The 25405-nt window shown below is 39.5% G+C and overlaps 3 pseudogenes; 1 reads left to right on the plus strand and 2 right to left on the minus strand.

The window, feature by feature from the left end:
* Positions 1-272: 272 nt before the first annotated feature.
* The window catches only part of LOC125961286 (uncharacterized protein C2orf78-like), a 30603-nt pseudogene continuing 5470 nt past the window's right edge, over positions 273-25405 (minus strand).
* The window catches only part of LOC101283647 (RNA/RNP complex-1-interacting phosphatase-like), a 30042-nt pseudogene continuing 14567 nt past the window's right edge, over positions 9931-25405 (plus strand).
* Positions 20324-22221, minus strand: LOC101283149 (RING finger protein 11-like; annotated as a pseudogene).

Raw genomic sequence — 25405 nt, forward strand, 5'->3', positions numbered from 1 at the left:
CCCCTTTCCTTCATTGTCCCATCCAACATTCAGTTCTTCCTTTCTCATGCAGACTTTGACTCCAACTCCATCAAAAACAAAACAAAAAAACACGCCACAGTTAGCAGCATCTCAAAATTCAAAAGGTTTATTACTCATCTATTAATTCTATTACATTTTTTATTCAGTTTTATTGTTTTAAAATATACCAATATAAATAAATTTATGCCTATCTTGTCTATATATGGAAGAACAGCTGGTCCCCAAGGTGGCACCAGCAATCCTAGCAGCTCTTACTTTAAATATCCGTAGTAGTCAGCAATTTCCATTTCTTTTTCCCTCTCAATGAAAAATTGCAGTTTCCCCAAAGAGGTGTATTTGGCAGCATTCTCACCTTGTTGTTGGGCCCACCTCTTCATGGCCTCCCGCTCTGGCCTCTGCTCTTTTTTGATGGGCTTTGACATTACTGCCTCAGGAACATTGCGTTCCCTCCATGGAACTGGTTGCTTGCTGAAGTCTTGGAGTAGAAATGGGGTTTGGAGCTTGGCTGGGGACTGGCGCTTAGTCACAGCAGGGGGAACAGGCTCTCGCTGGAGAGAAGTGCAAGATAAAGTTTTGTAGGGTGCAAGCCTAGGAGCAGCAGACTGAGGGACACTAGGCTGGGTACGGTCGGTCCAACCTGGTTACGTTGGGTTGGTCACAGTTGGCTGAGATGGTTTGGCAGGACCTGACAAAGAGGCAGGAGCTGGCTGGGAAGAACTGACTGCAGCAGGTTGAGCTGAGTTAGTAGAAGCAGGGTGGGCACGGTCAGCAACAGCAGGCTGATGTGAGGCCAGAGACTGTGGCCTCCGAGGAGCAGGTCGACCTTGGGGCTTGTCCCAGGCAGAGAAAGGCAGAGGTATCAACTTGACCTTCCCAGGAGGCAGCAGCTCATAGTGGGGTGGAGACGGACACTCTCTTTCAGCACTGCTGTCTGGTTTCTGGGCTTCGACTTGAGTTTTCTCAGGACCCTTACCCTCACGTGGGGTATTCCGCCATGGCTGGATAGCTGGGGGTGGCTGGGGGTCTTTAGGTTTGCTTGAATTTCCCAAGACCCAACAGGAGGAGAGCCCAGTTCTCTTATCATTCTTCTTCCCCAGTGCATGAAAAACCTTCACAGACTCCAGCATGCACATGCCTATGGAGGTTCGAGGCTTTTTAAAGCTCTCTTGGATAAGCTCAGTTTGGTGTTGCTTTCACTTCGTCTGGGGAATTGTTGGCTTCTCTTCTGCCTTGAATTTGTTCCCTGACTGCTTATTCTCTTCAGCCTTCTTTCTTCCTCTGGTGCTTTTTGTCTTTTCCTGCCCATGGCTCGCTCGTTTTGCTGATCTTTCTGGATGCAGCTTTCTGAGGTTTGCCTTTAGAATCCTTGGCCGTGTTCACAGGAGCCCTGTCACTGACTGCAGCATTGCATAGAACCACTTCTCCCCCTAACAGGCACTCGATTCTTTGGCTGGATTTTGGCCTTGGGAGCACCACTGATAGGCTCAGAGGCTTTATGTTTGTTCTTCCTGGGTTGATCAGAGGGAAGCTTTATGATACCTGTCTTTTCCTGCACCTGATTCACCTTAATGGCTCTGTTGCCTTTGGCTTTGATCACGTTCGGACCTTTTGATTGATCAAAATCTTTCAAAGAATTAAAGAGCTGGGGAAGGTGAATATCCTCTGCCAATGTAGTAATGTCTGCAAAACCACTGCTAGATTCCATCCCATTTTCAACTGTCCCTCGGTCCTCAAGACTCAGGCTGTTCTTTCCCAGATCAGCATTTTCAGAACCAGGCTTCTCCTCTTGGCTGAGGGGATCAGTGCAAGCCAGGAGCTGGTGAGTATCAGGGATTTCTTGAAAACTTGTTTCTGTGATGGGTTGAGCATACACAGGGTAGTAGATTCCAGAGGTGGAAGCTGGTGGTTGGATATTTGTGGGCTGAATCTCCCTTAGTACCATTACCAATTCTGGTTGCACAGAGGCCCTACTTCCTGTGTATGACACAGAGCCATAGGATTGCATGCAGGAGCCAAGTTCTCCATACAGTAAAGACCCCAATGTTCCTTGGTTATAGTAATATATTTGCCTTCCTTCCTGGTAGGGAAGTGACAGGCTGTGTCCCTGATTGGGAATTTGAGATGGTGTTCCCTGAGCAAGTCTGGCAGAAAGTGATGGATATAGAGGGGCCATGTTATTGGGGCCTGCAGTTTTATCATACTGGGCTGCCATAAACATGGAGGAAGCATCTGTGTGTGGGTCAGTGACTGCCAGAGTAAAGTCTCCGAGTGAAGAAAAATTCTTTTCAGTGCTTCCTGTGATGTCCCAGTCAAGAACACCTGGATAGGAAGCAGCTGAAGTGGAGATCTGGCTCTGGTCAGTAACTGCAGATAACATAGTTGTGCTAGACTGTTGGTGAAGGTAGGCACTACACATGAGTGTCCGGAAGGAGGTACCAGTAGCTGATGCCAAACTGATGGCAGGAGCAGAGACTCTGGAGAAGTTGCAGACACTTCCTGTTAGGGAAGTTGCATTCCTCACCATAGGAAGAGAGTGCTGCAGAGAATTTAGAGTTCCAAGTACAGGTGGATTTTGGAAATTTTCTGTAAGAACAAGAGGGTAATGAAAAAATCAGGGAGATTGATAAATTCTCACTATGTTTGAGGAACAGCATTATCTTAAGATTCTTGCTATCAGGACACCTCTAACGTCAATACTTACTGAGAAACCAAAAATCAGACCGTTATGATGGTTGTAAGGACTGAGCAGTTTTACACTCTTCTGTATTAACTGCCTGTGCTCCCATGTTGGGCACAGATGGGCAGAAGACCCAAGTGGTATGGTTCAGACATTGTTCTCTAGGCTGGAAGCAACCTTCTCCCTGCCCTATCTTTCCCTTCAGCCTGCGCTAGTATTGACTTCTATGCTGTTTCCTAGACTGGAAGCATTTTAGAACTAGGAGGTCCTTAGAGAACTTCTATTTTCACAGTCTCATTTCATGAGGAAGGAAACTGAGGCTCAGAGAGGTCGGGTTGAATTGTTCAAATTCTCTCATTATGTTAGTATCCTTACCAGGTTTCAGAACCTAAGTATCCTGACTTCCTTGGCAGGATGCTACTCTGAGCATGATACTGCCAGAAAGCAGGAGAAATAGAACTTATACTATAGGCAGTTTTTTTGTCTGTTAGAAAACAGTACGGCTATTACCATTGTAATCTTCAGTGTCTCACTTTGCTTGTGCAGTTCCCACGCTATTACCTAGAGTTCACATATAGCTCAGTCCACCTGGTAAATTTAAAGAGTCATTTTTACCCTTGTCAAGCCTGGTTTCTCATCCTACCTCAAAATGATTACCTGAAAGTGAATTTCTTAAGAAAGTAAATTTCTTTTCTTAAGAGAAAAGTTATCTGATTACTTCAGATTACTCATCTATAAAGTGGTTATAACACCACCACCAATAATAATAGCAGTAATAATTAATACATGAATAAACTGTTATATTGTATATGATTTATATGGAGGAAGATACAATAAGTTCTAGAAAGACAAAGAAAAATCATGAAAAACATATTACATAATGAAAACGAAATACATAGTTATGAAAACTGGGGTATGTGGCAAGTATCAAAGCATAATGAGTTTACTAACAAATGACATTCTGTACCATACATACAATGTTATGAAAGTGAATTTTGCCCACTGTGTTTTAGTGAATACTATTAACCAAAAAACACGATAGAAGGTGATTTTGAATGAATTCCTAGCCAATACATACAGACAGAGAAGATATATCAGTAAAAATGCATAACAAGCAACAAAATTCAATCAATGTGAAAGTATAGGTAGCCACAATATATGCAGACAAGTATTTCAATGAAAACTGGTACAAAGCAGACAGCAAAATAATAAGTGTAAAAGAATTTCATTATTGTGCTCATTCATATTTTTTACCCAGCAAGTAACAGGTATTAAGCCTAGTAGAAATATATGTTTCAAAGAATAGAAATATATAATAAGCAGAAAGGAAGCTTAAAAAGTATCAAGAAGGTTTTTGTATTTATCCTAGAACTTAGATTATAATCATCTTCAACATCCAAGAAGATGACATCCCAAAACCTAAAAAAAACATCATCACTAGAGTCCAATTAAAAAAGATTTTTCAAATTTAAGAACATCGAAAGGACTCCGCAATATTGTTCTAGATAAATGTGGAATTTTTTTTTTTTTGCCACGCCGCGTGGCCCTGGCAGTGAAAGCACCGAGTCCTAACCACTAGATCCCCAGCGATTTCCCTCAATATGGAATTAGAAATGTGGGGCTTGACTTTTTTTTTTTCTTCTTAGGTAGCTAAGATGTAAAAACGAACGATGGCTGTTGATCAATGTGCTCTCTGTGTTAGGAAGGAAAGAACTGTAAAGATGAAAAGCAACCTTGCCTTAGAAGCTACATATCACACAAAGGAAATAGTCCTTCTGATTCAATTTCGAAGATATCATTTAAAATGTTTAATTGGTAAAACGTCTACATAGTTTAAACATTAGAAAGAATAAAACATTGAAAAGCAGACCCCTAGATAACCACTTTGGTTTCTTGTATATAGGAAGCATCATTTCTAGGACATATTTCTAAAATGTTTATATTGAAAACTGTCAAGTGCCAGCTGTATTCAGAGAGGCAATAAAAGAAAAAAAAACTGAGTATGACTTTTCTGGTAAGCTGCCTTTCCTGGTGATACCCTCTTCTGTCCTTACTTTCCTCTTAGTCTGTTAAAATAAGGATTTGCTACAATCAACTTTGTTTTGCCCTGCTCTGAGCAGAATTCACTCTATGCTGTTTCTGCTTTAATTTAAAATCTTTGGTTCCCATCAACATTCCATTGCAAACTACGTTTTTCTTGAGAGCTCCTCAATGCTTTCCCTCTTCATTCTTATATTGTTTCCTATCTCTTGGTTCCTGTTGGCCTGTGCTGATGAAAACAATCCTAAACTTCCTTACGTTTGACTCTGTGCCTCCCTATATAGCCCAGTACTCTCCATCCTCTCTCCCTGTTTTCTCTTTTCAACTAGTCGAAATATTAGTGGAGGGAGACCAGTAGAGATGAAACATCTTGGTATATATTGCTAGTTTTCTATGTCACCTGGCTTTTCTGTGTTTCTGTTGAAACACTCTTGAGAAGTCCCTGCTTTCATTTTCTACATGGGTACCCTTTAAGGCTCAATATTAGAGAAGAAAGGGATCAGAGTGATCAACCAATGTAGTATCCTAACGTAACAGGTAAGGAAAATATCAGGCTTTGTGAGACAGTCACTGATTTGTCCAAAGTCACACAGATAGTAAAGTCAAACCTGAAATTAGGTCTCCAGACTTCTAGTGCAATACGTTCCCTCATTATTCCATGCTATTTTGAATCTACTAGTAAATTTAGGGGCAAAATAAATCTAATGAAAAACTTTTAAAAGTTTCTTTTCTTACCTGACATGGTCAGAGAAGAAGAGAAAACATCAACTGCAGATACAAGGGATGAGGAGGCAACACCAGAGGATGTCTGAGTGGCTGCAGCTGAACAGTGCATGTGTCCAGTACAAAGGTCACTGGTTACTACTCACTGGTCACTTATATGATATAGGAGAATGATGTCACAAAGCAGGCAGTTTCAAGGTATGAGATAGACAATAGGGAGGTCCGATCCCAAACAGGAAGGTGGGGTTGGGTGGACAGAGTGTAGGAGAGCTAAAACAACACCTAAATTTCTGAGCTCTGGGGAGGAAATCCTAGAAGACAGATTTACCTCCCCCAGGCTCTTACATTAGGGAAATCATTGCAACATTTCTTACAGACGTTCATTAATATAATTTACTAACAGTTACCTATATCCTACACAGTATTATATTTTATGTATCATATACTTAGAGCTATATATATCTTATTTAATTAATATCCTTAGGAAGGCAAGAGCCATCTAGTTTGAACTATTACAGGTGCTCTGAAATCATATCTGTCTAATTAGTGAACTTATAGCAGCTTTTAAGGAGCAAAAGTAAGGATTAAGAAGCTCTTTTTGTAACTTGGTTAAAGCGTAGGGTGAAGTTCGTTGAGTGTACCTTGTGGAGAGTGTTGTGGTCCAAGGCTCTTCTCTTTTAATTTCGTCTCCTTGACTCCTACCTTCCTTGGACTGGGCCAGGCTGGGCCAGGTTGGACTTGCGACTTACATTTCTCTTCTGCTTTCTTTTTTTTTTTTTTTTCCATTATGGGCATTGTTTCTAGGACAAGCCTTGATCTTACCCTCATGGATGTTACTTCCTGTCAACTTCAAGCAGCAGGAGTCTTCTTTTCAGTGTTTGATGCTTCACAAAATAGACTCTGCCTGTTGGACGCAAATACCAGAGAGCTAGGAGACAGAGCTGGTTGCAAACATTTCCTCTTCCAGCCTTTGGTTACAGTTGTTTTCCCCATAATTTGCTACCTCTAGTTCCTTGGGCCACACAGGTATCCTGCCATCCAGCTCTTTTATATGTGAGAGACATTCTGAATACTGTCCCTTTTTCTTTGCACAGAAGTATATACAGTGTGACAGTTACTGTAATCTCCTCCTCCCCCTTGCAAACAGCCACTCTAGAATCTTGGACCTCTAGGATTCTGTCTTGCATGCTTGGGTGCAAGGCCAAGCAAAATGAAGAGGAGAATAATTAGAGAAGGAAGAGGACATTCGTGGAGAACTGGGAGCAGATAAGGTGAAAGGGCACAGGAGAAAAGTGATTCATGTAGATTTTTTGGTTTCTGTGGGAAACAAGTTGACACACTTTGGCCTCATTTTGTATTACCAGAACAGACAGTCATAGATGTAAGTAGCTCGATAGTGCAGCAACTGCCATGAATTCTGTACACTAAAGGGAACAGTCTTACATATATTTCTCATTTTGTTTTATGTCATATTACCTTATTAATAGCATTCACTGGTATGTTTGTAGAATACAGATTATTTTAAATGCTCTGGTTTTGTCTACATGGTTATCTCCTTGTCATATTTTTAAGGACTGCAACATTGTAAGACATATTGCATGTTTTTCTCTTGACAATTGTTTATCTCAAAGCATCATGAACGAACATGACCTGTTGGATTTTGTGGAGAAACTTTAAAAAGGGTCTGTGAAAAAGGCATTGTGGCGAGTCGCATTCTGCACCCAAGCGTAAGGAGCAGATATCTGCCATCAGCCCAGCTTGGCCTGGGTGACCTCTGTTTTAGTTCCCGTGGTTAGTGCTTTGCTCCCTAACCACTCTTGTGACTGTGATAATGTGAGTAAAGGCTGAGTTGCTAATGATTTATGTTTGAGGTAAGCTGGTTTGAGGGAGGAAATCTATGGATCTAGTCATTTTCCTTGGTGGTAAGCTTTCAGGGAGGGGTGCAAAGATTGATCTTTCTGGCGACTTTTCTAGTACCAGGAAGATATCCCATAGATGGGACCTCCAAAGACACACATTTAATATTTAGGCCTGTTTTTATTATTATGAGATACGAGTTTTTTCACTGATGGGGATGATGCTTATCTGAGAAGAAATTGTGAAAGGTGTTGTAGTATAGAGATGTGGCTTAAGCTTTTAAGTGTTTTTCAAGGTTTTTCCCCTAAGCTTCCTACTTCAGATGGTCTACTTACATGATACTAGTATGTGATGTGAGCCTAACAACTTACTAAATACCTGAAAGCCAGATCAGTGTCTCTTTTCTCTATATTTCCATGGAAATCAAGGGACCCATAGCCACTGCAGGTTAGGGTGGGTGGTGTGAGATTGGGGGGAGTGTGGTAAGCCACATTTTGGGGTCAGTAAAATGTTTACATATTAAAATATTCAGTTCCAACATTCAATTCTGTTTAGTTAGGCAAACCGTTAGTTAGGCTTTTCCTGGTTCCGAGCCTATGTAACTTAGTTTCCCTCCCTGGTTCCAGCCATTTAACTTTAGCTTGCAGGCTCAGAATCATCTTAACCTCTAAAAGAATCTTACATGTAGGAGGAAGAAACTAAAGAGCTCTATTTCAACACTTAGGAACATGAGGCCCTACCCTGACCGAAACCTTTATTCTTACAGTTAGGGTATTGTCTTGTCCCGTATACCCACTTCCTGCATTTTGAACCCATCAGGTTAACTGAGACATGTCTTGGTGTAAACATCCCCAGTTCGTCTACCCCTGAGGCTGTCCTTAATTCTTCCCATTGTCACATTTTGATTTAATTAAATACTGGAATCCCTCAAACCCTTGCATGGTACCTGAGGCCCTATGGGATACTGGTAGATTTTGTTAGTGTCAAATACTTAGCTGTCTGATTCTCCAAATATCCCTTGTTCCTATATTTTCCATCCCAGCATACTACATACCCATTAAGGCATTATTTCATCTCATGTTGGACCCACTCCCATCCAGAGGCCTACTCTTTGCTAGTTCCCGTACTTTCTGGAAACCCCGTTATGGCCAGGTCTGGATTTTTTTGTGTTCCCACCCAAAGCCTGTATCTTTTAGCAAGCTGGAACTATAAGACCAACATAGATTTTCTAGTTTCTGATAGATTTATGTCACAATTTGTACATTGTCATGTCTATAGATATTTGTATCATTTGTACTTTTTGGCCATTACATGCCTATTGGATATTTTTCATAAATTGCAAAAGAATATTTTATGACTTAGCACCAAATTGAATGTGCCTAATTGTAAGTTTGTGAACTAGGTTGTGCTAACTTGTATCTTTTCTTTATCCAAGTAGTAATTGACTACTATTGTCCCATTTGTAATTATGTGGAAGTTTTCAGAATTGTAAATAAATGCTTGTGGATTGAAACTTGGTTAGACTATGGACTGTCCCAGATACATTAAAGCTACTGAACTTTTTACTCATTCATTCATTCATTCAATAATTCTGACCTTCCTGACTCAGTTTACCCAGCTCAAATGGTTGTGAAGAAGATTACTAACAGTGTATGTCAGATACTTTCAGAAATTAGAAACTGAAAAGTAAAACTAACAAAAAACATAGGTTATTATAAATAACAATGGAATTTAGTATGCTATTATACCTTCAGACCTACTGTAGGACATACTGTTCTTTGCTGTTCCACTTGTGGCAGGATTCATAGTTTTTCTAACAGGTACAGATCCCTATGCCTGATACTGTGAGGAAATGTTATACTTGAGCTCCACTCTTATCTCTCTCAGGCATATTTTGGTATTGTCTAAAATGTAAATCCATACTGTCAACCTCCAGCATGATACCAGGCACATAATAGAAACCCAATAAATGTTTCACTGTGAGTGGAGTATAAGTTGATAGAGTATTTTTGAAGGTTGATTAGGCAGATTAGATGGATTGAAAATCTTTCAATATTTTAAGTTTGCATCTCTTTCATTCCATAATTTCTATGTCTAGAAATTTGTATATAGCTATACACATGTATAAAGAGGTTCACATTGCAGCCTATCTATAACAGAGGACAAAAACAAACAAACAAAACAAACAAACAAAATACCCCCAAACTGATAACAACTAAAAGTCCGTCAATATTGGACTGGCCATGTAAAGTATGTAATCTGACGCAGCTATTAAAGAGAATCGAATGGATGTATGCAAAAATTGACTGGCAAAATCACTATCCAAGACAGATTGTAGACTATGTATAGTATGCTGCTCTTGTATAAAATACAGGATCTCCATTACGTAGAAATACTTACATACAAGATACAAGTGTGAACGTAAGCACTTGGGAAATATCTGAAAGAACCACACAAGATACTGGGAGAGTGGGACAACTTTCCATGTCCCATATGATTGGAGTTCTGAAGGGTGCACACACGAACTAATGGACCTCTGCTACCATCTTCCGGCTAAGGAGGGAATTGCAGGCGTCAGACTCCTCTACTAATGAAGTGTCTCGGCGTGAGGACGTCATCTGGACGGGCGGTGACGCATGCGCAGTAGAAGGAGGTCCGCGAGCTGTGTGGGCTTGTGCCTTGGCGCTTGTGGTTCGGGGCCTTGTGGTGGCACCGAGTGCGCCGGGTTGGCGACTTCAGCACTCTTGGCGTTGGGTGGGCGGCATCGTGGGGGTCACGTGAGCCAGTGGCATCATGCCCGTGGGCGCTGGTGTCAGCGTCGCGGCTTTTCCGGAGGTTCGTCGGCCAGGAGGAAGGGCGGAAAGCACATCCCGGAAAGGTAATACGCCTTGGCCACTGGGCGTTGCTGGTGGAGCTCAGAGCCCCTGGGCCTGGGCTTCATCTCCTGTGCCGTCACCTGTGACTGTTGCCCCCGCGCGCTGCCCCGTCCGCGCTGTGCTAGGGGGTATTGGTCGTCTCGCGGCTCAGTTCACAGTAGCTGAAAGGGACAGTGTGTGATGTTCTGATTTCCCCTCGTCGTTTTCAAAGAGAGGCTCTGGCCATAGCTCCTCGGGTAAAATGCAGAGGGACTGCTTTTTAAGATGGGACTGTCAGTGTTGGGGACACTCCTTAATTACCAAAATGGAATCCCCTTCAATTCCTCAAGCTGTGTTGTTTTGGCACAGAAAATGTGAGTAAGAGGACCTGGAACTAAGGTTGAGTGAAAATACGCACGGGTACTGCCGAATTTTCCATCGAAACAGTTGATTTGTGTTGTCTCTAGGAATTATAAAGGGCGTACTGTTGCTTCCTAACCGGTGTCATTTGAGAGATCTACCTCTGTACGTTCAAATGATTAATTTTGAGACTTTGCTCATGTGTGCAGTAAACCCTTTAATTCCCTAAGACCTTCCTTTCCTCCATCTCATACCCCATTAAACCCGCTTCGGTTTATCTCCTGAATTTCTTCCGAATCTGTCACCTCTTCCTCAGCATCCTAATACTGAACTTGCCTGTGTGCTGCAATTAGGTCCTAAGTAGTGTCCATATTTCTTGTTTCCTTCCAATCCATTCTTCACACAAGAAACCTTAAAAGCAAGTTGGAACATTGCTCATAGACATCGCTCAAAAGCATTGTTTTGAGAATAGAAAACAAACTGTTGGCCTTTAAGACTCTGCGTGGTCTAGAATCCTCTCTGCTTCTCTAGCCCTATCTTGTGCCACTATTGCCCTCACTTTCTATGCTTCAGATACACGGAATTAACCTTAGTTCTAACTCATCTTACAGAAGTCAGTTCAGATATTATTTTTCACTGTGATTCCTAGCATTAAAGAATTTTATTATCATGTTTTGTGTGAGGACTAAAACTAAACTGTGAAGGGGAAGAATTGAGTTCAAACTATTTCAGTCAACATGTATGTATTAATGATACCATAGTAGTCAACACCGGGCTAGGTTTTATTAGAGATACAGAAGTTCTGGGCATCTCTGGTTTTAGATATCCCTAATTTTTTGAGACCTTTGCATTGTTTTGTTGCCTTTTATCTGTTTTCAAGATGGGAAAACAGGAACGAGGGAAGTATAGCTTCTTACAACGTGGGGTTGAATAAGTGGAGCAGCAAAGTGCAAAGCAGAAAGAAGAGGGACCTACTATAGAGGGATATGATTTCCATTTTCAAGGCGCATTCATCCTATGCAAGGAGACAGCCTAACATAAAATTTGCCTAACAAAATATATATAAATAGGTGGAAAGACTATCTCCCAGTTGGAGAGCGGATGCCTGGGACTCGTTTCACTGCATTCAAAGTTCCTTTAAAAAAGGTAAGCAAAAGTTAATACCGTATTCTTCCAGAAATCTGAATTCACCCTATAAAGCCCTGGCTCTCAACCCCATCATATTCCATTTTCCCTTTTTATAGCAAATACTTTTTAATACCGCCTTTACTATCCAGAAATGGAATTCATAGATAAATACAACCTACTTTTGTACTTAATTTAAAAAAAACAAAACCAGTGGAATGCCCTAACTATAAGTAAAGAATAATGTAATTTATAAGAGAGTAATATGTATCTCAGTATGTAAATGTTTGGGGATGACTATACTAGAAATAAAGAAATAGTCAGTTACTTGTACCATGAATGCAATAAACTATGGATTTTGATTGATACTGATGTGTCAGTGTTGGTTCCTGAATTCTTACAAATGAAGCACACTGGTATGGCATGTTGATAATGGGGAAGGCTGTGTGGGATGAAGGAGAGAGGGTATAAGTGGGAACTGTGTACATTTTGCTCAGTTTTGTTGTGAATCTCAAACTGCTCTAAAGATAGTCTCCTAATTTAAAAAGAAAAGTGTGTTGCTGGCACTTGAATAACCAAACAGATCAATCGAACAGAGTACATAAATAAGCCAAATACATAAAAGATTATTTAGCAGTGAAAACCATCCTTGATATAGGTAGATATTCAAGAAGTATTTATTTATGTGTCTATTTACAGGCACTCTGCTTGGAGCTGGCAGTACAGCGGTAGGCAAAATTGATGTAGTCCCTGCCTTCTGGGAGTTTACAGTCTGGTTAGGAGACCAACATGAAATAAACAGATGTAGAAATAACTATATAGAAGTGAGCTTATTTTCTTCCATCTAATCTCTCTGGAAGAAAGGATCGTAATACCGCTTGTAAACTCCAGAGGAAAAAACTTTACTTTGAATCTCATATGTTAGCATCACAGGGTTTGAATAAATGGATAATATAATAAAGGATTTTAAACGCATGTTCTTTCTTATTTTATTCTTTCTGACAGAGTTTTGAAAAGAATCTTGCTCCAGAAGAATATTTTTCCCCCTTAACAAACTCCAAGAACACAATGAAGAACTTGGGCTGATTATTGACTTAACATATACTCGCCGCTATTTTAAGCCAGAGGTAAATGGAACCCGTAATTGAAAATGACCTTCTTTCTGATACTGTAAAAATTCATAGTAATTCAGTAGTTATCATCTTATGCTAAGGTGAATCCTGGCCTTCTTTCATGGGTTCAAAAAGGGAAGCTAGTCGTTTCCTTAAATACGCATTTGTAATTGCTGTTTCAAAATTAGATTAAAGATATGAATTGAACTATAGTCTTCAGCAGTAGCCTCTAGAGATGCTTAAGAAAGTCTATAAGCTTCCATGTTCTATATTTTGAAAATGAAGTAAACTTTTAGTAAGAATAGTAGTAGCCTAAAAGGAAAGAAAAGTATGTCCATTATGTCTTTAGCACTTATTTTAAGCTGTTGCCTGAGCATGTTTAAGCATCACTGTTAAAGACAATTGTTCTCTAAGTTTTATGCTTTCTTTTCCTAATATCTTCTGATATAATACAGAAACCCATGTGTTCTCTTGGCCCATGTAGGACATACCAATGCAAAAGAATTATCCTTCTTCTGACCTGTTCCATGGCCTTGGGAGACAGTAACACCTAATGTTTGTTAACATTTGTATAGCAGTTTGCCATTTATAAGGTTCTTTCATATCCATTGACTTAGTTACTCTTCACAAGAGTCCTTTGCTGTTGAAGTGGAAGTAGTACTGATACCTCCTACTGAGTGCTTACTCTGCACTAAACTCAGAGGATAGACAACTACAATTACTAATTTTAAAGACGATGAAACTGACTCTCGGACAAGGAAGAATTGAAATTTCAACTGAGTTATTCCTCTTTCTTTTACTGTGGTAAAATATACATAAATCATATTTATTTTAACCATTTATAAATATGCAGTTCAGTGGCATTAAATGCAGTCACAGTGTTGTGTAACTGTCACCACTGTCTATAACCAAAACATTTTCATCATCCTCAACAAAAACTCTGTAACCATCAAACAGTAACAACCCCATTTTCCCTCCCACCGGCCCTTAGTAACCGCTCTTCTATTTTCTGTCTCTATGAATTTGCCTATTCTAGGTACCTCGTGTAAGTGGAATCTACAATATTTATCCTTCTATGTCCGGCTTATTTCACTAAACCTATTGTTTTCAAGGTTCATCCATGTTATAGCATGTAACAAAATGCCATTCCTATTTTGGCTTAATAAATCCCACTGTGTGTATATACCATATTTTGTTATTCATCGGTTGATTGACACTTGGGTTGTTTCCACCTTGTAGCTATTGTGAATCTTGCTGCTATGATCATTGGTGTACAAATATTTGCTCATATCCCTGCTTTCAGTTCTTTTAGATGGGCAGTGTAGGTAGTAGCAGAGTTGTTGGATCATACGGTAGCTCTACGTTTAAACTTTGAGAAACTTCCAAACTGTTTTCTACAGTGTCGTCTTGATTTTAAACAATTATCACAAATTTTAAACATTTACAAAAGTATACAAAATACTGTGAGTGTTCCTTGTATACCCACGAACTCATCCAGCTTTATTATTTACCAACTGATGGCTGTCATGTTTTATCTATATCCCCACCTGTTTCACCCCATTCCATATTATCTTGAAGCAGCTCCGAGACAACATGTAATTACACCTATACATTTTTTAAAATTAATTATTTAGTTTATTTATTTTTTGGCTGTGTTGGGTCTTCGTTTCTGTGAGAGGGCTTTCTCTAGTTGCGGCAAGCGGGGGCCAGTCTTCATCACGGTGCGCAGGCCTCTCACTATTGAGGCCTCTCTTGTTGTGGAGCACAGGCTCCAGACGCGCCGGCTCAGTAGTTGTGGCTCAGGGGCCTAGTTGCTCCGCGGCATGTGGGATCTTCCCAGACCAGGGCTCGAACCTGTGTTCCCTGCATTGGCAGGCAGATTCTCAGCCACTGCACCACCAGGGAAGCCCCAGCTATACATTTTGGGTATGTGTATTTAAAATATCGGACTTTTATTCCGATGATATCATTTTTTAATATTAAATACCAAGCGAGTGCTCAAATTTGCAGTTGTCTCCTCAATGTCATAAAAAATTGTTTTTAAGAATTTTGAGTTAGATCCAAATAAGGTCCACACATTGCCTTGATTGTTAGGTCTCTTAAGTCTTGTTTAATCTCTTGGTTCTCCCTCCATATCTCTCTCACTTTTTTTTTCCTCCTTGAATTTTATTTTTAAAGAAACCAGGTAATTTGTCCGATCTAGATTTTGATGATTATATTCCATGTGTTGTTAACATATTCTTCAATCCTTTTATTTCCTGTAAATTGGTAGTTGATCAGAATGAAGCTTGCATGTTTTGTTTTGGCAAGACAGTTTCGTAGGTGATGATGTTTTCTTCCATGGAGACATATAATTGTCTCTTTCTGTGATATTAGCAGTCACTGATGATTCATACCTACATCCATTAATTCACTTGAGGCTTCAAATGTTGGTGAATTCTGTTGTTCTTTTTTTCACTTATTAGCTGGGTATATTTCTATGGGGAGAAGATTCCCCTCATCAGCTATTTGGTTGCCCAGTTGTAGAGGCATGATTCTCTTCTTTTGTTTAACAGTTTTCAAAATAATGAGTTGATTCACAAATATCCTCCAGTGGTGACCAGTTTTGTAAAATTTATTTATTCATATCACCGTGGACTCTGTTACAGTTATTATTCTAACTGAGACCCTATCTTTGGCCAGTTGGAGCTTCTCAGTGACTCCTGAGTCCTTTTGACATGACATCAGTTTTTTCTAGACTTTTTCAGTGGTCAGAGCTAGGAAATATGTATGTTTGTTTTTAATATTTTTAAAATATGTCATAGGTTCATACTGCTACTTTCCATTTAAATTCAGAACTAGAGAATTTTCACTTATCCTTTTCTGTCTTCTATTGATAGTCTATTTCTCCCATGCCAGGCATACCAGTTGTCAACAATGCCTGAAATTTGCTCTATTTCCTAATTCGAATCCAAGTTCTTCTGACTCTATTCTACTATTCTACTTAAATCACAGCTGCTTTATGGCCCTTGAAATGTAAGATAGAACATAAATGTAAGTAGAACTGTTTATATCATTTTGAGTTACATGTGCATTCATTCACATAGATTTGCTTTTCCTTTTGCATGCCTAGTAACTGTCCATTCTGCAGTTTTAATGAAAATCAAGTGATAATTACTGGTTAAAACAGCTTTGGAAAAAATGGCTCTTATCAGAATGACTGACATACTAAGTTTAATGTACTCTCCTGGTTTATATTCTGCCTTCTCTAATGAATATTTTATTCTTTCCCTACAAAGGAAATAATACATATTTTCATGGTTTTGCCTTATAGGACTTACCAGAAACTATTCCTTATTTAGAAATTTGTACAATTGGGTATCAGGTGCCAGATGACGACACTAGTTTTAAATTCCAGTGTGCTGTTAATGGGTTTCTGAAAGAAAATAAAGATAATGGTGAGTTTTTGTTTTTGTTTTCCTTTACCAGAACTTTGGTATGCATTTTGAGTGGGGTTGGGGATTTTTAACATTTTTAATACTTCTGACATTAGGCCTGTTGTGCTTGGTAACATTAAGGTGGAAATGTCAGATGGTGCTAATAGAGGACGGTGTTTTTCCTGTTCATGGTCACAAACAATTTAGTTTGGAAAGTGATTTTGTGAGAAATATGAACTGAACTAGCTTACTTATCTCTTTTTTAAAAATTTGAATGGAAAATACATAAAAAAATAAAAATGTTCTTTTGTCCTATTTATTGGTTGAGTGGTGGAAGAAAAGGTTAAGACTCTCAGGTTCTTAGCGTATATAAAAGAGAAAACATAAAGCAAAGGTTTGCAGTGAGACAGATCCCTAGAGGCAAAGCAAAACAAGTGGACCAGAAGAGTGGCTTCCTCATCATACTTGTTTAAGATATTTTTGCTGCCTTTACACTTTGGGTGCAAGTGAGGAAGTACACTACCACCTCTTATTCTCATCTTCAGGCAGGAAGAACTTAAAAGGCTGGTGTTTTATTGTTTCTGCTTTAGGATCTACTCTGTTGATAGTAGGTCTTAAAAGCATGTGAATTTTAAGGATCCACATGCCTTTTTCTAGCATCTATCTATCAGAAGGAACATGGTGTTTGCCATGTTTTAAGACTGAGGAATCTTTTGTCTTTGGAACGCCACTCACCCCCATGAGAAAGTGTTCATTTTGTCCTCTTTCTAAATTGAGCCTGAGGAGTGTGCACTTTATTAAATAAATCTAACAGACAGTAAATATTCCGTGTATATATAAAATGATGCACATATATACATAAAACAGGGAGTAGGGGAGAAGGAATAGAGATGGAGGTGGGAAGATAGGGGAAAGGAGGTGAGAGAGAGAGGAAGAGACTGGAATTTCAAGATAAATTTTCATTCTATAACCTGGTGGCTTAATGCAGGTACTAGCTCTTAAATATCTTAAGCCCTATTCACAGATTGTCCCTGTACTTTAGCTTTAAAACTTTACAGGCTTGGTCTTGCGTGTGATAACCAGGGTGTCTAGAAAGGAGGCAAATTATCTGATTTGTGTAAGCTGTAGTCACAGAAATGTTACCTCTTAAGATGTTAGGGTGCAGCTGCTGACCAACTTGCTTCCTCCAGGCTCCTTTGTGTGTGTGTTCTGTCTGTTCCCCATGGGCTAGAAGATCCTTACAAGTGCAGGAGAACACGTTTGTAAACCTTGATTGTTCACATGTTATACCAAGTGTAGTCCATTGCATATGCTGACTCCTCTGTGGGTCTTCTGCCTCCAGTGAGCTAACTTCACCATACTCTCTGCCATTGCAGTCTCAGGACCTTAGTTATGATCCTTTGGTGACTTCCTCTGCTATAAGCCCCTCCCACAGATGCCAGGCTCACTGATAATGAGGAGGAGACTATACTATCCACTCCCTAGAATTGGTAGAGACTCAGAAAATAAATTGTTTCAGTAAACACCGAGAGCCTTATAGGTTTGTTGTTACGGCACGGGGATACAGAGGTGAGTAGAAGTCTTTGTTCAGTAGCAACTTACAGTTATCTAGGAAGATAAACATGTAGTGACTATAAGTGGGTTAATTATGATAAAAGAATCAAGTGCATCAGGAATATAGAGGAGAAATTGAGGAAGGCCTGACTGAGGAGACAGCGTTTGAGCTGGGCTTGGGGTAAGAGGATTTTGCGGAATGAGGAAAGGACAGCCCAGGTATTGGGAACAGGTACAAAAGGCACAGGGCTTGAACTTGTGCTCTGGAAGGGCAGCCTCTGGTGTGACTAGAGGGTAATGTGAAAGGGCAAAGAATCCATACATTCATTTTCAGCAAATATTTGTATAACACCTTCTAAGTTGAAGGCACTGTTCTAGGAAGTAGGAAGAGAACAAAGTTCTTTCCCTTACGTACTTTACTTTCTAGTGGGGGAGAGAGATGAATAAATAAGTCAATATATGGATTGTCAAGTGGTGGTAAATGCTTTGGAGAATAACAAAACAAGATGAAGAGGTAAGGGAATGTGTTAGGTGATCAGGGAAGTCCCCTCTAATAAGATGTCGGTTGAGCAGAGCCTTGAAGTGAGAAACAAGCCATTGGTTATGTGGGAGGGTGGAGATGGAGTGGGAGGGTGTGTTCTGGGAGAGTGGAGATGGGGTGGGAGGGTGTGTTCTGAAGCAGAAGGAATAGTAGGTGCAAAGTCCCTGAGGCACAACTGTGCTTGGCATATTTGAGGAATAGTAAGGAAGCCAGTGTGGCTGGACAGGGGAAAGTGAGTGAGGGCAGGGCAGTAGAGAATGAGATCAGGGAGGCTGGCAGGGCAAAGGAGGGAGGTGGATGATGTAGGTCCTTGTAAGTCGTGGTTTTTTTGTGGGGTTTTTTTTGCAGTACGCGGGCCTCTCACTGTTGTGGCCTGTCCCGTTGTGGAGCACAGGCTCCGGACGTGCAGGCTCTGCGGCCGTGGCTCACGGGCCCAGCCGCTCTGTGGTATGTGGGATCCTCCTGTACCGGGGCACGAACCCGTGTCCCCTGCATCGGCAGGCGGACTCTCAACCACTGCGCCACCAGTGAAGCCCGTAAGTCATAGTTTGAACTTATAATGCAGTTGGAGAGAGAGACTGATACTTGTTTGTAAAGAGTTCTCAATGCTGTGCTAAAAACTTGGGCTTTATTCTGTGCTAAGTGAAGATGTTTAAGCAACAGAGCAATCCAGCCAAGTTTATATTTTAGAAAGATAACATCTTCCATGTTGTGGATTAGTTGAAATAGAAGAGATTTTTAGAATTGTAGGGCGATAGTAATCCAGGCAGGAGATGACGAATGCCAATCACCACATAGTCACAGACATATCTTTTGCAGAGATCAGCTACGTGTTGTTGTGTTTTATTTACTTTCTCATATAATTTTTTTAAGTGCTGGACCACGAAATACTGTGGCATAGTTGGGAAAACCTGAGACTCAATTCTAGTCTTTTTTCTGTTTGCCTGCTGTGCAGCTTGGGCTTACGTCTCAAGCCTTACTTTTTCATTGTGAAACAAAAACGGTACTAGTTAACCCGGGAACTCCACAAGCACATAGACCCGTGGCATGTGAGGAGCACTGAATGAGAGAAGGAATGGAAGTGCTTTGGGACCCCAAGAGCCCTTCAGAAACCGTTTGTTCTTTTTAATATTGAGCATTGAAAGTGAAGGCATTCCATCTGTTTCACTCAAAAACAAATGCTATTCTTCTGGTAGCCTGTTTTTTTTTTTAATCCACTCCCTTTTTCTATAGTCACATAAGTTCCTGATGGGCATTCTCCAGTCCACGCTACTGCATCTGATTGGAGGCTATGCAAAATTTCCCAGAGACAATGAATTTTGACATATAGTAGTTAATTCTTGATAGTACATTCCTGCAAAAACACTCTTTTCTTCAGAGTTTTTCCTTTTCAGGATAGTGGTAGTGTTGTGGTAACTAATAAAGGCTACTCTTCAGAAAATTGTATAACTTGGTTTTAGTGTATTTACTTTGCTTACTTAATTCCATATTCCCTGTTTTATAGACAGACTTATTGGTGTCCACTGTACCCATAATTTAAACAGGACTGGCTACCATATCTGCAGGTGAGTTGCCAACCCCAAGAGGCAGACCATGTTTAAATTGTTCTGTTTACAGCAGTAATGTAAGCTAATGTAAGCTGAATGCAAAAAATGCAGTCATAGAAATGTCTGAAGTGGAAGGCAATTGTGCCCCCTACTCAGAGGTTACCACCAGTAATAATTTAGCACATATTTTTTCAGATGTAAAAAATGCAGATAGAAGCATATACAGTGGTCCCTTGGTATCTGCAGGGGTTTGGTTTTAGGACTTCCCATGGATACCAAAATCCTCCGATGTTCAAGTCCCATATGTAAAATGATGTAGTATTGTCAGCCTTCCATATCTACAGGATATGGAACCGTTGGATATACAGCACTGACTGTACATTTGATTTAATGGTATAGTATTTAGACATTCTGGTTTATAATTTAATATATGGTGGACATCTTCCTATGAAAATATTTGGAGACCTCAATCTTATTTATTTATTTATTTATTTATTTCCCTCCAAATTTGCTTTATGTAGTTGGATATAAATTAATGAACCAAAACTTAAGCAAGATACATGTAAGGATTTAATAGAACCTGATACTCTAATTCTTTCAGGTTTTCTCAAACTCATCATGGGGCTTGTAAGAAAATTAACCAACATGGATACTACTACAGTTGAATGTCAAATCCTTAAGTGCTTATGACATACTAAATTCTTCTATAATGCACTTATGAAGAACCCTTCAAGAGACTTGTGTTTTGTATGTAGAAAAGTGTTGATTTCTTTGAGGAGAGAAGAATTCAGCTTTTGTGGATAAATCCTTGTTAGGCTGAGGCAATCATTATCATATCCCTCCTTGCCATGAATTGTCTTATGAATGGTCATATCAATCTGTTTTGGCAAATGAGTAATTAGGGGAAGACTGTTATTGTGCTTATGAGAATGATATTTTTCTCTGAAGAAAGATAAATATGCATTAGGAAAATGACCGTTGGGACTCTTTTTCTGCTTCCTCCTTGTTTTGTTAGAATATATGATACTTGGTTTTACAGCAGCCATCTTGTGACCCTGAGATGATCGTATGCCAATAATGACAAATGGTAGATTAGAAAGAACCAGCAAAGACAGAAAACAGCAGCATCAATAGGAACAACAATCACAGCAAAAGAACAATGGGACCTTAACTTGTGGAGTTCCTATAAAGTAAAAAATAAATGCTCTATGTTTATTCTAAAAAAAAAAAGAACTATGCAAAAAAGCTTAAAACTACTTTTTTTGTGCCAGTGTTATAAAATGTAGCTTTAAATAAAACCTTGACCTAAATGCCAGCAACTTCAGAAAAGAATTTGGGTAGGGGAAAGAAGAAAGATATCTCACTTAGGAAAAACAACCATTATCTTTATCCTAATCTTCGACACACAACTGAAACATATATAGCTGCTGTAACACTTTACACAAATCCTATGTACTGGAGCAATAACAAGATCTAAATACAATTATATTTTTAAACACTGAACGAAGGCTTTACATAAAAATAGCATCCTACTTTTCCCCCTAAATTTCTAAACTATTACGTACTTTTCCCCAACATCTGCAGCCATTCAGGAATTTTTAGGAAACTTTCATGCATGGTCTTATTCCTAATCCCCCGCTCTTTGGGCTCAATGACAAAAGATCAAAACCACCAAAAATGATGGTTCTCTTGAAGTCAGGTGAGAGACACTGGCTCAGTTAGTCTCGTAGGACAAAAGCAGTGCTGCATCAACTGTCTCCATGCAGGAGGGGCACGTGAAGGATCTCATCAGCCAGTCATCTGTACAGCCCAGGTGATCTGCATACACAGCAGAAATCAAATTGGGTTCTCATAAACAAAGTCCATCATACAGATCACACACTCCCGGATCTTTTTTTATAATATTTGTTTTATTCTATTGATTGATTTTTTTTTTTTTTTGGTTGTGCTGGGTCTTAGTTGCAGCCAGTGGGCTCCTTTGTTGTGGCATGCAAACTCTTAGTTGCGGCATGCGTGTGGGATCTAGTTCCATGACCAGGGAATGAACCCGGGCCCCCTGCATTGGGAGTGCAGAGTCTTTATCCAGTACACCACCAGGGAAGTCCCCCGGATCATTTTTTCTGATCCATTTCTTCCAGGGTCATAAACTGCTTTAGGCTGATGCTGTATGAGGCCTGTTCTTTTGAGCTATCCTATTTTGTTCCTCTCAGCTGAGTTGCTAGGCAAGTCTGGCTAGGTGTTGGATGATAGACTAAAACTGGAACTTGATCCAGATATGGCAGCAGCGGCTCCCGATCCAGCTCCGTCCCCTTGCCAAAGCTAGCCCAGTCGGACTGAGACTTGTGAGGCAGGGAGATGTCATCCAAAGTGGGGGACTTACGGCACTTCCCCATCTTCCGGGGCTTGAGTATGTGATCTGTGTGCTGTTTTGACAGTCTTCCAACCTCATTCTTTTTTTTTTTAATTATTAATTAATTAATTAATTTTTTATTTATTTATTTTTGACTTTTAAAAATTTATTTATTTTTTATACAGCAGGTTCTTATTAGTTATCTATTTTATACATATTAGTGTATATATGTCAATCCCAATCTTCCAATTTATCTCACCACCACTGACCCCCGCCCTGCCCCGCTTTCCCCCCTTGGTGTCCATACGTTTGTTCTCTACATCTGTGTCTCTAGTTCTGCCTTGCAAACCGGTTCATCTGTACCATTTTTCTAGATTCCACATTTATGCATTAATATACAATGTTTGTTTTTCTCTTTCTGAATTACTTCACTCTGTATGACAGTCTCTAGGTCCGTCCACGTCTCTACAAATGACCCAATTTCATTCTTTTTTATCTCTGAGTAATATTCCATTGCATATACGCACCACATCTTCTTTGGCCTTTCATCTGTCGATGGGCATTTAGGTTGCTTCCATGACCTAGCTATTGTGAGTAGTGCTGCATTGAACATTGGGGTGCATATGTCTTTTAGAATTATGGTTTTCTCTGGGTATATGCCCAGTACTGGGATAGCTGGGTCACATGGTAATTCTATTTTTATTTTTTAAGGAACCTGCATACTGTTCTCCATAGTGGCTGTATCAGTTTACATTACCACCAGCAGTGCAAGAGGGTTACCTTTCCTCACACCTTCTCCAGCATTTGTTGTTTGTAGATTTTCTGATGATGCCCATTCTAACTGGTGTGAGGAGATACCTCATTGTAGTTTTGATTTGCATTTCGTTAATAATTAGTGATGTTGAGCAGCTTTTCATGTGCCTCTTGGCCATCTGTATGTCTTCTTTGGAGAAATGTCTATTTAGGTCTTCTGCCCATTTTTTGATTGGGTTGTTTGTTTTTTTAATAATGAGCTGCATGACCTATTTATATATTTTGGAGATTAATCCTTTGTTGATTCGTTTGCAAATATTTTCTCCCATTCTGAGGGTTGTCTTTTTGTCTTGTTTATACTTTCCTTTGCTGTGCAAAAGCTTTTAAGTTTCATTAGGTCCCATTTGTTTATTTTTTTTTAAGGCTGCATTGTTGCTTTGCTCACTGATGAACATATAAAAGTCCGAAGTTTTTGATATTATAAAACGTCATAGTAATGAACATTGCTGTGTGAACACCTTTGAATATATATGCTTTATCTCAGTTAACTTCACTCAGAATGGGACTTCTGCATCAAAGAATTGATGCCCTTATGCTTTTTGTGGATGTTGCTACACTGTACCAATTTATGGTGGTTCATGCAGGAAATACTTATTGAGCATGTGTTATGTTTAAACACTGTGCTGGTTGCTAGCAAAAAGACTTGTGAAATTTTGTGAGTGAAGAGACTTGACCTGCCCTTTGTGAATTCTAACAGTCCTGAGAGGGAAGAATAGATATTCAAGAATCATACTCTGCATGTAGAATTACAACTCTGACAAGTGCCAAGGAGAGGAACATGGTACCATGAGAGCATATTTTAGGGAGGATTTGATCTCATCATGGAGATTAGAGAAGGTTTATTTAGGGATGTTTCAGCTGATATCTGAAGGATGAGTAGGTATTAAGCAGATAGGGACGTTTCGGAGAGATTTCTGAGCATAAGGAATAACAAAAGACCGTATAAGAGGAAAGCATATGTTGTGTTGGAGGAACTGGCCAGGAAGGTGGGGCTGTTGGGGGAGCATGTGATTATAATGGAGCTACAAGTGAGGGTAGGAGCTCAATCGTGCAGGCTTATGTTTAAGGTTTCAGACTTTAAGAGTAATAAGAAACCATTGAACTTTTTTTGTTGAAGGTGAGTGTGTGGAACATACCCAATTGCATTTTCAACCTATCATTTTGCTACCGAGTGGAGAATACACTGCAGGGAAAAAGAATGGAAGTGAGGAAACAAGTTAGGAGACTTTCGTAGAAATTGGGCATAATGGTGGTTTGAACCAGGGTATGGTGGTCATTTTGGTGGAAAGATGTGGACAGATTCTAGAGGTATGTAGGCAGTATCATTGTTAGCACTGGTGGTGGGTTGAGGATGAGGGTGAGGGAGAAATAGCTGTCAGTGATGGTGATTCCTAAGTTTCTGGCTCCTATGGTTGGTTAGATAGGGTTTTTTAGATATGATGTTAATATTTATCCTAATTTGTCTTTTGTTATTTGTTGGTTCTTGATGAATACTCTGTCATATTAAGTCTCCTCTTTTTAGCGTACAGAGCATTTTCACCGAAACTGTTGCATGTTATCAGATAACTTTTTAACATCTGCCAGTTTGGTCCTGTATTTTATTCTCTTTCATTTATTAGTTAAGTTGTTGTATTAATGTAAATAATTATATTAATAGAGTTTCTAAAGTTGCGTTAGCCTTGCATCCTTGGAATAATGCCTTTTTGTAGTCCTGGTGTGTATCATTCTTTAATAATTATTGATTAGATGTGCTGATAGTTTCTTACGATTTTTATATCTATATTTGTAAAGTGAAATTGGACCTTTTTTTGCAAAACCTTGATTTTCTTTTCTTTTTATTTACAAATAACTCGAATTTTGTTGTTTTGTAGATATTTGATTGATGTAGAAGGTATGTGGCCAGATGATGCAATTGGATGTAAGTATAACGGTTGTCACTACTTTTCCCTTTTTATAAAATTTGAAGGTAGAAGCGTAGGGGAATTTCTCAAATTTTGGACAGAAAGAAATGTTTGTAATTCATTTGTTCTGACATAAGATAACCTTTTACCAAAAGTTTTAAAAGGGATGTATCTGGAAATAGCGGGATATAACAGCCTGAATAATTAGTGGATTTCAGCATTTTTTTTTCTTTTTTAAATTTATTTAATTAATTACTTTATTTTTGATATTATATCCACTGCACCACCAAGGAAGTCCCTTTTTCTTCCTTCCTTCCTTCCTTCCTTTCTTCCTTTCTTTAAAGCTCCAAGTCATTTAAAATATCTGACTTCTTACTAAAACTCTCCAGTTCATATAACCAAGGGGTTTATAACTTCTCCTCTAAAAGTTATATTCCTGGGACTTCCCTGGTGGTCCAGTGGTTAAGACTCTGCATTTCCAGTGCAGCAGGCATGGGTACAATCCCTAGTTGG

This window comes from Orcinus orca, chromosome 15 (genome assembly GCF_937001465.1).
Source record: "Orcinus orca chromosome 15, mOrcOrc1.1, whole genome shotgun sequence".
Lineage (NCBI taxonomy): Eukaryota > Metazoa > Chordata > Mammalia > Artiodactyla > Delphinidae > Orcinus > Orcinus orca.